This window comes from Numida meleagris, chromosome 6 (assembly GCF_002078875.1).
Source record: "Numida meleagris isolate 19003 breed g44 Domestic line chromosome 6, NumMel1.0, whole genome shotgun sequence".
In the NCBI taxonomy this organism is placed as follows: Eukaryota; Metazoa; Chordata; class Aves; order Galliformes; family Numididae; genus Numida; species Numida meleagris.
Window position 1 is genome coordinate 29822769 of NC_034414.1, and position 15283 is coordinate 29838051.

Consider the following 15283-nt stretch of genomic DNA (forward strand, 5'->3'; position numbering starts at 1 on the left):
AATATTGATTTTGTTCTTCATTATGGTCAGATTTCAGAGAAAATTTAAACTTGAAATATATAAAAATGATATCATGAGTACAATCAGAAAAAAAACATTGATGGTTCTGCAACACAGAAATCATGAAAGACAAGAGAGAAGTATTGAAGAGTCGTGGCCTGGAAAATGAAGTGGGGTGTAGAAGAGGACAGAAAAATAAAGAAGTCTAGGAGAAAAATTGAGTATTTTAGAAAAAAGAAGAAAAGATTTCCAAAGCAAGAAGCTGAATTACAGAAGACATCGTAGTGTTAGGGAGCACAAACTAAAGAACCGGAGTGTCAACCAAAAGGAAGAAAACTACAGTGAGAAAACAATCCTAGTAGTTGCAGCATTCTCTAGAAAGAAAGAAATCTGGTTCCAAGATAAAAGGAGGGATTTTTTGTTGTTGTTAAAGATTGTTTTTATTTTGGATTTTTATTTGTGATCAACGGGTTTACATATATGTGGGTACTACCCGGTCAAGAAATCAAAGAATGAAAAAGGCCCATTCTGAGAAGAAGGCTCAACCATAACTCCATCAAATCAAACAAAACAAAACAAATCAGACCATCTCTTCCACTTGAACCTGAAAGACAGATCTAGAGAGTAGGTGGACTAAATACCACTTACAAACAAAGAACTCCAGGTTCCTTATCTTAGCTTTCCCTCTTAACCCCTATAGAATGCCATGGGTAGATTCTATTAGGTTACTTTAAAATAAACTGTATCGTCATCTATATTTTAATCTAAAAGATACCAGGACGAACAGCAGTCATTGCTTTAGCTTGTATTTCCTCCAGTCCTATCACTTGTCTTTAAATGCCCACTGATGTATAGCAATTATGTAGATAAGCATCAAGATGCATTTCATAGCTGCATTGTCTCCAGGCCTTAATCATAACATTATGATCTTTCGTCTACTAACTGTTCTGTGAAAAGTAAGACAGTGTAACATAGTTGTTTGGAAGGTACTAATTTTTCCTTTAAACAATTTCTGGTTTTAAAAATTTTGCCCATGCACACATACGCAATTTAAAATAAGCACTAACTGGTGACTTTTGCCTGACATTCTTTACAGAAAGGCCAAAGACTGAATAGTCATGAAAACCAAAGCAGGCAAAAGATACTGTATAAATTAAAGCTGAAGCACATCAGCAGGCTCTTCAGTTAGTTGTGGTCCACACCTGGCCAACAGGGAACTGCTAACAGTCTATTACCAGACAAACATTATGCAACAGACTCATGCTCTTTTCTGCAGAAGACATGAAGGGAGAGATACAAGCAAATCATCAGATGATTTCTATTTCTGTGGTCTTGTCTACAGTTGACCTGCAGTCATTTCTAACCATAATCTTCAGTATTTTCCCCAAAGTATCTCCTGCAGTCCAGAAGTACCTACAAAATTTCCATCCCAGGAAAAGTTAAAGGCAGCTCGCCATCTTCATCTTCTACAACTAGATAATTCTTACAACATCGTCGTTTTATTGCCTCTTCTACTCCTGCCCCAGCTCAGTTTCATCCTCAGAACTGTACTGATATATACCTGAATATAAACACAGAATTGAAGATTTCTTACCCACCATTGTTGTTGTTGTTTTTTTTTTCCAATCTGTTCTCTTACTATAACCAGCTGAGAAGTTCTAATATAGAAAGACTTGCACAGTATTGGAAAGATCTGTTTTATACAGCAATGCAGTCTGTGATACAACTTTGCACTACATTACTTCAAAGGTAAGCATGAAGTACTAGCAGTATTCTCATTAAAATAAATTCAAATAATCCTAATTCTGAACAACTACTAGTGACAGTAATCTAAATTATATATTCTAACACAAGCTTGCTACTTCTTTTTATTATTTTTTTTACCATGCTTATCACTTCTTTTTGTAGGATTCTCAGGGTTACTGTTAATAACTTAACAATTAAATGTAGCAGATGGAAGAAGAAAAAATCTTGGGTCTGCTTATCTATTATTTTCAGGCAGCTATGCCAGCATCAGATGACAGCCAACTCTGTACCACAATGAGACTGGCACTGCGCCACAACCAATAAACCATGCTGAGAGGGAAAGCATGTTGGCAGGTACTCAGCATGAAGACAGCTATGTTGCAGCCAGCCAGCTCAGAGTGCAGACAGAGCACCTTTATACTTGCTCATCTCTATAATATGGCACTATGTAATTTATATGAATTATGCAATTAAATATAACATGTATATAATACGCTGCATGTTATAACCATGTAATTAGAAACAGTGAGCTAACTTCTCCATGAGAATAATTTAAATTAATAGTTTTGTAGTAACAAATTTGCAACTAACCAAATTTGACACACTTATACCAGCTTGAGATCTTTCCTACAAAACTTGGTTAAGAAGTACCTGGTAATTTACCAGTAAAAGCTTTTAACCAAAATATGCAATCCAAATGATCCAATCAAAATGAAAACATTTGTGCTTCATAAAATCTTTAACAAAGTTCTTAAGTGAAATATTCTAAGTACACATGGACATGAAATCAAATATTACATTTTCTTTAGGTTTTCCAGTTTAATTTCACATTCAACATTTCATTCATTTTTATGGGCCGAGTACAAAATGGTTATCGCTGTGTTCATCTAAGGAATTAGCTGGATGGTAGCACACAGAGCATTGCAGTCAATGGCTCAGTGTCCAAGTGGAGACCGGAGATGAGTGGCGTACCTCAGGGATCGGTACTGGGACTGGTGCTATTTAACATCTTTGTAGGCTACGTGGACAGTGAGATCAAGTGCACCCTCAGCAAGGTTGTAGGTGACATCAAGCTGAATGGTGCAGTTGACATGCTAGAAGGAAGGGATGCTATCCAGAGGGAACCTGGACAGACTTGAGAGGTGGGCCCATGCCAACCTCATTAAGTTCAACAAGGACAAGTGCAAGGTCCTGTACCTGGGTTGGGGCAATTCCAAGCACAAACAGGGGCTGGGCAGAGAGCAGCTCTGAAAAGAAGGATTTGGGGGTGTCAGTTCATTAAAGACTCAACAAGAGCCACCAATGTGCACTTGCAGTTCAGAAGGCCAACTGTATCCTGGGTTGCATAAAGAGAAGTGTGACCAGCAGGTCAAGGGAGGTGATTCTGAACATCAGCTCTTGTGAGATCTCACCTGGAGTACTGTGTACAGTTCTGAGACCTTCAACACAAAGAGGATACCAAGCTGTTGGAGCGCATCCAGAGGAAGGCCGTGAAGATGAACAGAGGGCTGAAGTACCTCCCTTACAGGGAGGCACAGAGAGCTGGGGCTCTTCAGCCTAGAGAAGAGAAGGCTCTCGGGGGACCTTATAGTAGTCTTCCAGTACCTGAAGGGGACCTACAGGATAGCTGGGGAGAGACTTTTTATAAGGGCATATAGCAATAGGATGAAGGGAAATGGCTTTAAACTGGAAGAAGGTAGATTTTGACTAGGTATTAGGAAGAAATTCTTTACTGTGAGGGTGGTGAGACACTGGAACAGGTTGTCCAGAGAGGTTGTGGATGCTCCCACCCTGTAGGTATTCAGGGCCAGGCTGGATGGGGCTTTGAGCAACCTAGTCTATATAGAGGTGTCCCTGCCTATAGCAGAGGGGTTGGAACTAGATGATCTTAATGGTCTCTTCCAACCAAAACCATTCTATGATTCTATGATCTGCTTTTTCCTTCATCACGGCCTTAGGGCTTCCTTGCGTTTGCCTGTTATTTTTAGCCCCACTTTATCCCTTAACACTTAAGTTACTCATTCAGTATTTTCCTTAATCACGAGCAGTACTGAATACATACACACAAAAATCACTATTTGTCTTTTATGTTAATATTTATATTATAAAACAAAACCTAGTCTTATTTCATGATGTATCTTTCCTTTTTCAAACTAATCAGCAGTACTGACCAGAGAAAGTGTTATTTTCTAGTGCCTCAAACACAACCTCTGTCTATGAAATAAAGTTTTAAGAAATGTCCTTGATTATTAGACTCTGGTCAGCATAACTCACTTTTAGCAGTTCCTCCACAAACAATCTCTCTCCCTCTACTCGGCACAAAACCCTTCAGCCTTTATCTTCCTCTTCTCAAGGATGGGGAGCATGCAGTACCATAGTTTTCTGCAGTGATTGTTAGATTTTTCTCCTGTAAGCCTCATGCTTCAGGAGATGGCTTCTCTTCTCCCATCAGATTGTTACAAGAGTTGTACAAAAGGTTGTTAAAAAAAAAAAAAAAAAAAGAAAAGAGGTAGACCTTCTGCGGAGCTGAAAAAAGCAGTCATAGCAGGCTGAGGACTAGTAATCTCAACTAGTATTTTCTTCCACGTGTTTTTAAATGTAGCAACAGAAGCAGATGTAAAATCTGAATAGTACAGACAGACATCATATATATATGAATGCACTACTTGATGATTCACTCCTCGTCCAGAATAACAGAATGCCAAAAAATTTTCTGTGACTGTCTTTTTTCAAGAGCAGCTTTTGCTGACATAGAAAGAACAAGAACCAACCATCAGAGAAGTCTCCCTTTGCTGAAGGACATCACTTCTGGAAAACATACTTCAGGCTTCTCCTTGTCATAAAGTTTTCAGGGGCTGTTCTTCCCCATTGCTCAATTTGTCTGCGTCTCAGGAAACACATATTCCTTTGCAACACTGTAATTGTAGAAGCAAATGATGCCTAACCTCTTTGGTTTTATACTGTCAGTCACAATTCTTGTCCAAATAGATTAAGTTTCAAAACTGGCCCTAACTGGTATTTTTGAATAACTTTTTGATAATTGATGACTGAAGTTTCAGTGATTTCTTCTTCCTTCTCCACAATTCCAACACAGGGTTTCTGAAACCCACTGTATCAGAGATGTGTCCATGTGACACTGAGGGGCACAGTTTAGTGACACAGTGTGGGGGTGATGGTTGGACTTCACGATCTTGAGGGTCGTTTCTAACCTAGATGATTCTATGATTACAGAGAATAGGGTGACACAATTGCTTGCCTATTAAGGTATCCAATAATCTAGGAATGTAAAATCTTGGGGAGAAAAAAAGGCAGCTGCCTTGTGCATAAGAACAGTACTAAGAAACTATGATTTAGCATGTCAAAGTAACAAAAACATTCATAGCCTTGAGAAGGCTCTGCATACAATGGCACTGCCTAGAAGTGAAGAGGAATATTAAGACAAAGACTGAAAGAAAAAAATGTGAAGAATAAATCTGCTTCTGATGAAACTAAAGAACTCTCAATTAATAAGGAAGGGCAGTTCTCATTAATGTCTTTCCACTGCTGCAGAAAATGAGATCTTGGACAGAAACAGTTCTAATTCATTTGAAGTTAAAGAGTATTAGGAACTGATAAAATTGGTTGGTTGTTGGGAAATTAAAGTAATTCAAATCTTCAGTTGAGATGTCACTGAAACAAATTTTAAGGGACGACATTAGTGCATTACAGAAATAGAAAGGCATTTCTATGTATTGCTAGCATTGCCACAGATTAGTTTTATCCCTTTGCAATATGTCAGTACATTAAGCTATGCAGAAATATCCAATCTGGCGAATTAAGAAAAAGCCTGGATACTGATAACTGTGCAGCCACAGTGAGACCCAAGAAAAAACCTATGACAAAATCTTACTGAGTCCGCAGTAAGCTCTGTGCTGCTGCTATCATGACCACTATCAATATTTTAAAAATAGGTTATGTGTGCCTATACATGCACCACTGTGCACATAATGTTTGTTCCCTCATTTCCACCATTAAAATAAAATGGTATCAAAGATAATAAAACTTGTGACCAGAAAGCAGAACTCTAGCTCTTGACCATGGTCAGCATTCACATGTTCCACAGAAAGAATAATCAAAGTCTTGTGTTTAGCACAAAAATAAACTGGGTACATACATTAAAAGGGTTAAGAGTGCAAGAGCTGCAGTGCTGGCTGGAGCCTGAATTGTGCATAGGATGGGGCAGTACAAGAAGAACTGCAAATGGGACCCTGAAGGAAACAAAGGAAAAGAAAACCTTCTAAACACAGAATCTTCTTAGCTACCTATTACTGGGATCTCTAAGTAAGAACTTGAGCTCATTATGTCTTTTCCTAAGTGGTTTAGAAAAAAATGGGGGTATTTCTATTGCATATATGTATCTTCAAAATGTTCTGCTTAACCATGCAGGCAGAAGCAGGCACATCTCTCACTGTGATTGAGAAACAAACAAAAAAGGGAGAAATTATCTTATTTTTGATTTGATAAAAACACACTTCACAAAATTCTTTCACAATGCAGAACTGAATGTTCTGTAGAAATGCAAAATATTTAAAATATAAAGTGATTTGAGTCTCCAAATCTTTAACAGTTCATCTATTACTAATGCTTATGTACACAGGGATACTCCCAACTATTTGAACATGAATATGAGTTTTAATTATCCTACCTACCTTTCGGCCACAAATTCATTCCTTGAGGATGTATTTTAATGCTGTAAACTTTTAAAAAACAATACAGAGTCTACTGGTAAAAAGAAGAATCAGTTTGTCAAGAGCATTTCTTCATCCACCCACACAGAGAAGGGCCCTTCAAAGCCACCAACCTAAGGCTTGCAGCAGGCAGCATTCACTCATCAGCTAGGAACAGGTACATAAAAATGTACAAACTGTATTTCTTTGCACTTTTCTGGCAAATTTCTATTTTCAGAATGAATTCAATGTTCAAAGATCCTGAGATAATACATTTTAAAGCCAACTATATCAGAATACTCTGTTTTAAGTTTTAATTCACTTAAAAGACAATTTTGAGATTATTAGAATACAAACACATATGAATTTTTCCTAATGGTTTGTCCTCTGGAACAAAAACCTGAAAACACTTCAGAAGTTTCTAATTTTCCCCTGAAAATCACACAGATTTAGATAAAAATGAATTTCTAATTTCTATGAAACTTTTATTATAGGTGGAATTAAAATGTATTTATATCTTCTAATTTTCAGAGCATAGCATATATGGCAGAGTATGCACAATACAGAGTTTCCTGAAAGATGTGCATACAATACTGGCAGAGACAGAGCTCCAGATATGGTACAGGCGTAATAGCTGCTTGTGCTACCACTTGGCTTCACAATCATTAACAATGCAGCCATCTCAGAACCACAGTGGTAAAACTCTTTCTGTTACACTCCCCCTGTATTGCCTTTATCTGTACATGAAAACAAAATTACAGTGAACGTCTTTCTTGTATTAACAGTAATCCATACAGTGAGTGTCTTTCCATGCTGTGTTAGAAAAGCATTATTTTTCATGTGAGCAGGAAAGAGAAATGGTTCCAGTAAAGTAATCTTAATTTTTGAAGCACATTTGTACCTTTTTGTGTTTCACTTCGAAAAATGAAACACAGTAGCCAAAAAAGCCCACCAAACTTAAAAAAAACAAACAAACAACAAAAAAAACCACACAAGAACAAATGTAGTATGGCTCATAAAAATGGAGAAAGCAAGACTTTCCAGTTTTGCATTCCTGCATTTGTCTCTCCACCATCTATTTTGTTGTTGAACACTTGCTGTTGGATGTTTCCGCGTATGGTACCAAGCTACAGGACGTGTTAATTGCAGATCATGTTTGTGACAATGAGAGAAACATACTAAAACATGGGAGAAAGAGATCTCTCCATGTGTATTTTTTAAAAAACTAATTCAATGATGGACCATCAACAACACTCTGGAGCAGCCTGAAGTCTCTAAAATAATCAATTATTTGAAAACAAAATTAAGAATAAATTCCATGGAAATTTATAGAAATCTAAATAAAAGTATCACGTTATAAATGAGATACACGTTCACGTCCAAAACTCATCAACTAACAGAAAATAGAATAATCTATTAGAATCCATTTTTTATTAGAATACAATGAAGAGGATGAAATTGGAGCTAAAGAAAAAGCAAAAAGCTTTAAGCAGAATTATTAAGATGTAAAAGAAGCATTTAATGTTGCAGTGTAACTGTGGTTCTTTGAAATAACTATCTGCAGAAAATGAGTTGAGGTAGTTTTTGAATCCTTGATGTGTTGGTTTGAACTTCCAGGCTGTCGTCATCCATAGCAAATACACTTTGTGTCCTGGTCACTCCCCTGTGTAGTTTATATGTTAGCATAGGTAAAGAGGAAAAACATAAGTGAAGATTCCATGGTAAAATTCAAGTTACAGTAAAGAAAAGTGAGAAAATAATACATAAAAACAACACAAAGATTATTGTGGGATAAATATACTTCCTTCTTAAGCCACTATCTGTACAGATTTCTTTTGTACAATCTTAAAAATAATTTTAAAGGCTCCCTCTGAATAAATGATGACAGGACACTTCTTTCTAATTAAGAAAGTGATCTACAATTTAAATACAGTGAATAGTACTGTATGAGGGCTGCCCCAAAAGTAGTGCCTCCTGTTTTATTATGTTGGCTCACACCATCAGAGGTGGATGTTGCTGGTATGCCAGTAGAGGTTGAACCTTCCTCACAGATATCCCATTACATTTTTTTTGCTGTGTGACAGATGGCAGCAGAGGGGAAGTCTGACAAAATGGCATCTGACACGGAAGTGTGTATGGAGCAAAGGTGTGGCATTTAATTCCTCTACACAGAAAAACTGCCACCTATTTACATTCACGGACTCTTGCTGAATGTTTATGGAGACCAAACAGTTGATGAGAGCACAGTGAGGAAGTGGGTAGTGCATTTCAGCAGCAGCAACAGTGATCATTTGTCATCTCTACTGGTGCAGATTTTTACAAGTACAGCATGCTGGCTCTTGTTCATCACTGGCGAAAATGCATAGCTAATGCTGGTGACTACATTGAAAAAATCGTTTGTAGCTGAGAATCTGCTCTATCAAACAGTGTTATTGTGATCTTTGTACCAGTTGTAGTTTCCATGGAAATAAATAAGAGGCATTATTTTTGGAGAGACCTATGTATAAAAATGTAAAAACATCTGAGTAGCAAATTTTGTATCTCAGTAACAGAGTCATTCCTAAGATTTGCAGCAAAGACTTCCTTTACATCTGAAGCCAGGAGTTCTACTACAGCCTGCAAGAAATAGCTCATTTGTTTACTCTGCTATCTTAATCCACATGCAAATATGTACACAAATTCAATAGAAGCCTTGTCTAATTAAGCACTCCCTTCAAGTATTTATAGCTTTGACAAAATGTACCCTGTTCTATGAAAAAACTCATGTCCAGGGAGAAAGAGAATTTCAGAAGAGCATTTAGTCATTTTCAGTAGTGAGACTAAAGGCGAGAAAATTCCTCCTGTATAATAAATTATTACAACTCCTGTGCTGAGAGTGCCTCCATTACTGGGAGTTCCAAATTTAACTTCAGGCGTGTTGGGGAAGCCTGCTCTGCTCTCAAGGGCAATTTTTCATTGACTCCATGCAAAAATGTCTTAAGTTCACATGTGCTCCATTGCTTACGAAATCACTATTCTGCAATGAGAATATAACTGCCACACCAGCCCTGTCTAAAGGTCCACACAACTCAATACACTGTTTCAGGGACTGTGGATGAAGTGCTTTGGGAATAAACATATAGCATAGAGCATTACTTGTCCGCTGGTGCACACTTCTTGCCTACTGCTAACTTCAATTCCAGAGCTTTGCAGAGCTAGAAGCTGCATGAACATGATTAATAGTTATTCTAGGCACATCAATCTCTCTCTCTTTTTTTTTTAATACCAATCATTTATACTGCAAGCTTCCACATGTTACACGAGTTATGAAATATTCAGTTCAGCTAAGCTTGAGTATGTATATATACGTAAACATATTTTATATATATCTTTTTATATATTCCAAACCTGCTGTCTGAATTTTTTCCTGTCAAAACTTCTGAATTCTTGAATACGATGAATAATTCTTTTGGGGTTTTTTTTGTTTTTTTTTTTGTTTTTTTAATTTTACGCTATTCATTTTCCATATCTCCACCACAAGTTGTTTCTTAGCTAAGGAGAAAAGTCCAGTAAAGTTCCACAATCACTGCTGATTTGTTTGTTCCAACAGACAACATTTATCCATTTAAAACTTAGTTTCAGAACAAATGAGCAGAAGGAAACATTTCTTGAAACAGCCCCATGATCAAGTGCACTGCATGTACGCCCTGATTCAAACTTCCTCCTCACACAGAAGACCGCAAATCCCACAAGCACAGAATTCCGTGAACACATTCGGATAGAGGCCCTATGCTAGCAGGCCTCAGGCAGCACCAGCTCAGAGGGCCAGGCCATGTAGTAGCCATTTTGTGTGCCAGCGGGCACCAAGGCCAACCACCCATACCTCAGCAACGCTGGGGCCATGCAGCCTCTGCTTCCACCGCACCTTCCTTGGTTCCTTGGTTGTCTCAGAAGTCCCTTAGTTATGGACTACCTCGCAGCACTGCTGCAGCAGATGGAAGAAAACCCCTTTGCAGAATTTGGAAATCGTATGTTGAGAGAAGACAAATTTGTTCTGAATATAGCTATTAATTGTAGGTAAAGCTGACACAGAGCTTTGTAAAGGTTATAGAAGACTCCTTCAGGGCACGGTATAAAAAATAATTAGTTGAAAATTACAAAATGCTTAAAAAAATAGGTACTTTTGTGACATTCTGCTTTGCCAAAGACTGCTGCAGAGGTTTTGTTTAAGATGGATGAAGAGGGTGCTATAGGTTTATGAGTCATTAAGCCAAAAGAGACATAGAAAAATGCATGCAATATTAGCAATTTTTGCTACAATCTGCCAAGGGGTCTTGTATGTTGAGAAAATCATTTTCTTGAAATGTAATAGAGAAAACCAGAGAAAGGGATTTCTCTCACATAATCAGTACACCTAAATGGCAAGCCCCTTTCAAAAGGTTTGTAGGAAACAGGGGGACTTGTTCACAGAGGTTGTAGGTAGCAATCATCAACAACCGCTAGATAGCTCCCTTCAAGTGAAGACTGATATGGTCAGATTTTACATTCATAGACTTAAAATTGTATTCATCGGGTCTTCAATCCTAAAGAACAGCTTGTGTCTTCATTACATAAATAATCAGAGTTCTTCAAGAACTACCTCATTGTCTTCAGAGGACTGTCAGTCATTAAGATTATCCAACAACTTCTAAAACTCTCTTATCTAGCTCCCAAAAGAAGTATCTATCTTTTCCTTACATGAAATACAACAAGGCAGTGACAAAGATGACTTTTGTCATGACTTGTAACTTCTACTGTCAACAACTGGGATTCAATGTTCAAACAGGAATTTCTACCACAGACCTGATAAACTCCTGTATTATTAACATTTTGGCTGCCTTTCTAATACTACTGCATGAAGAGTAAATAATTTCATCTCATGGCTTTTATGAAACAAATATTTTTTATTTTTTTTAAGTTTCTGTGTAGGTATTAAAACAGCTTCAGTTCTCCCGTCAGAAGTTAGCCATTCTTTCTGTTTCGATTTATACAGAATTTCTTTTCATTAACATCAGCTAATCTGAAGGAGATATGGAACACAGTTTAGATGTGAAGATATTTTGTTAAAAAAGAAGGAAGCTACTCAGGGCATCTCAGATCCTGTTCAGCTCAAAGAAGCTCTTAAGATGTTTCCAAACAAATTTGTATCAGTGAATACGTGCAGCTGCAGTTAGCGAATTTCACAGAAAGTTAAAAAGCATCCTCCTTTCTGTATAAACATTTCTTTTACAAACTTCATGTCTATATGTAGGCTAGAGCTCAAAGAAATATCTTATAAAGTGACAGAAGAGCTAAAACTTGGGAACGTCTACATTCACATTTTCTGTGTGAATTAGGTGGATATATATATACTTGATCCCCTACTGACCTGACAGTTCATGCTTCAGAGATGTATCTAAAGTAAAGTTACCTAAAGTAACTTACAGTTAAAAGAAATTTAGAATTAATTTAGAAGACCACATTGAATGGCCTACCAAAACCATGCTGAGGAGTGGAAGAAAGAGAGCAACTTTCAGTCTGCTCCTAAGTGAGGATAAACTCAACTGCTCAACTTCCTCTCTGTACTGAACACCAACTTCTGCCTTGCTACAATGCCTCAAAGATCTTCCCACAGAAGCATGACTTTGCTAGCATTTTAGGCTGTTCAACTGCATTTTACGTCAGCTGAATATAGTTTGAAGAACATCTGCATTGTCAACAACCAGACAGCCTGGTTGCCTGTAGCTCTGCTGTGTAGGACCATTCATGGAAAGACATTACAGTCTTCTAATGTAGATCAAGTGCACTTGCTGAATGCAAATTTCTAAATATCTTTTATGCGTTATTTGACTGGTAGGCAGGCCTGGAGTACATGCATCATCTAAACCAAATCATAGTCTTGAATATGATTTACCTACATTAAGTTACCTATAAAGCAATCGTAATAAGGCCTGTTTTTTGGTCATACTAACCATGCTGATGCCAAACTGCATGAAAGCACGCTTTTCTTTCCTAGAAGAAAAACAAAAATGCATTTCCAGCTCTATGAATATAGGATCATATACATGTAGACTGCAATCTGCACAGCTCTTCCTGACATTCTCAGAAATAGATTCTTTATCACACTGACATTTAGAATTTTTTCCAGCTATCCAAACAATCTCATCTGCTGCAAAGCGAACTAATTCCATCTCATCAGCCAAAAAGAAAAAGTTCTAATATTTTTTATACTGTAGGCAATTCATACTTCCTCTTTTCCACTCTTTTTCGTTAAATTAAATAACATCACATATTGCACTTTCTCTCTTCTCTTGCCCTTCTCTTACACACCTCTGTATCTTTCTTAAAGGTTTGTTTCCGAAACTGGACATTGTACACTGTATGAACATCAGCTTATGCAGTGAATAAAGAACAATACTGAAATCTCAAAGCAACTTTCATGTTGAACCTCTAATCAATGTTTGAATGAAATTCAACTTTTCTGTAATTAATAACAAATTGTAATTTAAATATACAATGTTGAATGCTTCCTTCTCCCACAGTGACTCAGCAAACTCCATGTTTTATGTTTATTTGATACACTTCTTTCTCAAGCAGTATTTCTATTCATTTTCATTGACAGAGTAGTATACATACAAATAGAAAGAAATGCTCAATATCCTAATTTGAGAAGCAGAGTCTATATTACCAATGATGACAGAACTGAATGCAGATCAAGCTTAGAGAGTCCAGACAGCTCTAGCTGATACACTGATTGGAAAAAACCCTACCCTGATAATTAAGCACACTTGATAAAATTCAGATATTAATTCCAAAGTCCCACAATGCTATCAGTACAGAGTCTCATTTCAATGTAAAGCCACACTTTCAGCCCTCCAGAAAAAGCATCCATTTGATAGCTTTCTGGAATAATAGAAGGAAAAATTCTGCCTGCGATTGAACTAGAAGTGACAAACAACAAGGAAGATGCCAAGGCAGTCTAGAAAACTCTATCAAACAGCTAACTCTCACAAGAGATGGACACCATTCAAGGTGCATTTTACATGATGTATTAAGCCACCCTAATATAAAAAACAAACTTCTTTTTTCAATACTATGCTCTGGGTAGGTATTACATTATATTCCTACCTCAACCGCTAGCCTATCTGCTATTAATGTGATTTCTTGTTAAAAGTATACACTAATTATGTATTTGTATGCTAATAAGCCTAAAACCTTTTGCACTTTGTTAAACTACTTTATTAATGTCATACATTACAAATGCAATGCAAACATTTACAGTGACAGTCATTCACAGAGAGCACCAGAATTTCTTTATGAAAATCTGATTACAAAGAAAAGAGGCAGTTGATCTACAGTCAAAGTGAACAAACACCAAAGAAATCCTGAACTGTAGATATTCAACTGTCAAGAGGATGAACTAAATGTTATTTTGTTATTTCAGCTATCAATTTAGGTGAAAATTTTAGCCAAATACTCTAAAGCTTTTAATTAAACTTCATTCAATTTCAGAAAAGGCTAAAACATGTTTTCAACTGACACTGTAATTCTTCAACCCCATATAGTCCTTTTGTATTACTCTTGCATCATAAAGGATTCAGAAACCGTGGCACCTGAAGAGTCCGCTACAAAAGACCGGGCTGAACAATACAGCCTTACTTGGAAAGTTTCTTTACCTTTGAAGATTCACTCATGCAATTACACATTTTGCAAGATCTCTTAACATGTACTCAGCAATAAACTGTAATGTCCACCTGTAAAGACAAAACCAAGTATATATACCCCTACAGGGAGTTGCCCAAAGAAGCTGTGGATGCTCCATCCTTGGTGGTGTTCAAGGCCCTCTCCTCTTGGATGGGGCCTTGGGCAGCCTGATCTAGTGGGTAGCAACCCTGTCCATGGCAGGGGATTGGAACTGGATGTGCTTTAAGGTCCCTTCCAACCTAAGCCATTCTATGATACTGTGATTCCAGAAAGAACTTTTCTTGCATTCAACAGTCCTTGAGAACTAGCAGATGTTTTCTGACTTTATTCCATCTTTCAATGTGAGTGACAAAAAGGGCACTTTGCAGTCACTTATGCTTCTATGCTGCGAGCAACAGAAATACATTGAATTTATTTTGTAGATTACAATAACCTATTACAACATTCTTCATGTAAGTTACGGTCAGGGAAGGAAGCTAGAAGATTTTCATCATTTTTGTAAATAGCCAAGAAGGAAAATCATCATTCAACACAAAACACAATCCATCCTTTCTGAAAGTACCTCCACAGGTGCAAAACCAAAACAGGGTAGCATAGAAGCCCACTAGCAGTACAAGACAACAGATATAATTATCAAAGGGAAATTAAAACACCTTGAAGACAAATTCTGGTTGAAAATGAAGTCTTTTGAATTAGTCTTGATTTTGACACTTAGATAGTAATTATTAAAAATGTACTTATTGCATTCAGTCAATCTCAAGCAACAATTCTACTTATCCACTGTACTTCCATTAATTATCAAAAATTAAACATAGTACGTATAAATTTTCCAAGAATGCATGTATATACACATGTATGTCATTTATCTTTATCAACGTGGCAAAACAAATTCTGCATCTACCTCAATTACTAAAAATCCCCTGTAACTGAAACAAGATGTCAAATACGCTCTATTTTCTACTCCTTTTCAACAACTACTAAAGAATGTGTGCTGCTAGCATAAATGCCCATCACATTAGGACCAACTGTAGAGTGCACTATCACTCTTGTTAAGGAGATGTAATTTTGTCCCCTTCTTCCTTTTTTTCTACAACAGATGGTACACCTGTGCACATTAGCAACAAAATTTT

General features: G+C 37.0%; 1 protein-coding gene across 13 annotated transcripts in view; it reads right to left on the reverse strand.

Annotated features, from left to right (window-relative positions):
- GPHN (gephyrin) overlaps positions 1–15283 on the reverse strand; it is a 270607-nt gene that overhangs the window by 173925 nt on the left and 81399 nt on the right. The gene's annotated exons all lie outside the window — the stretch shown is intronic.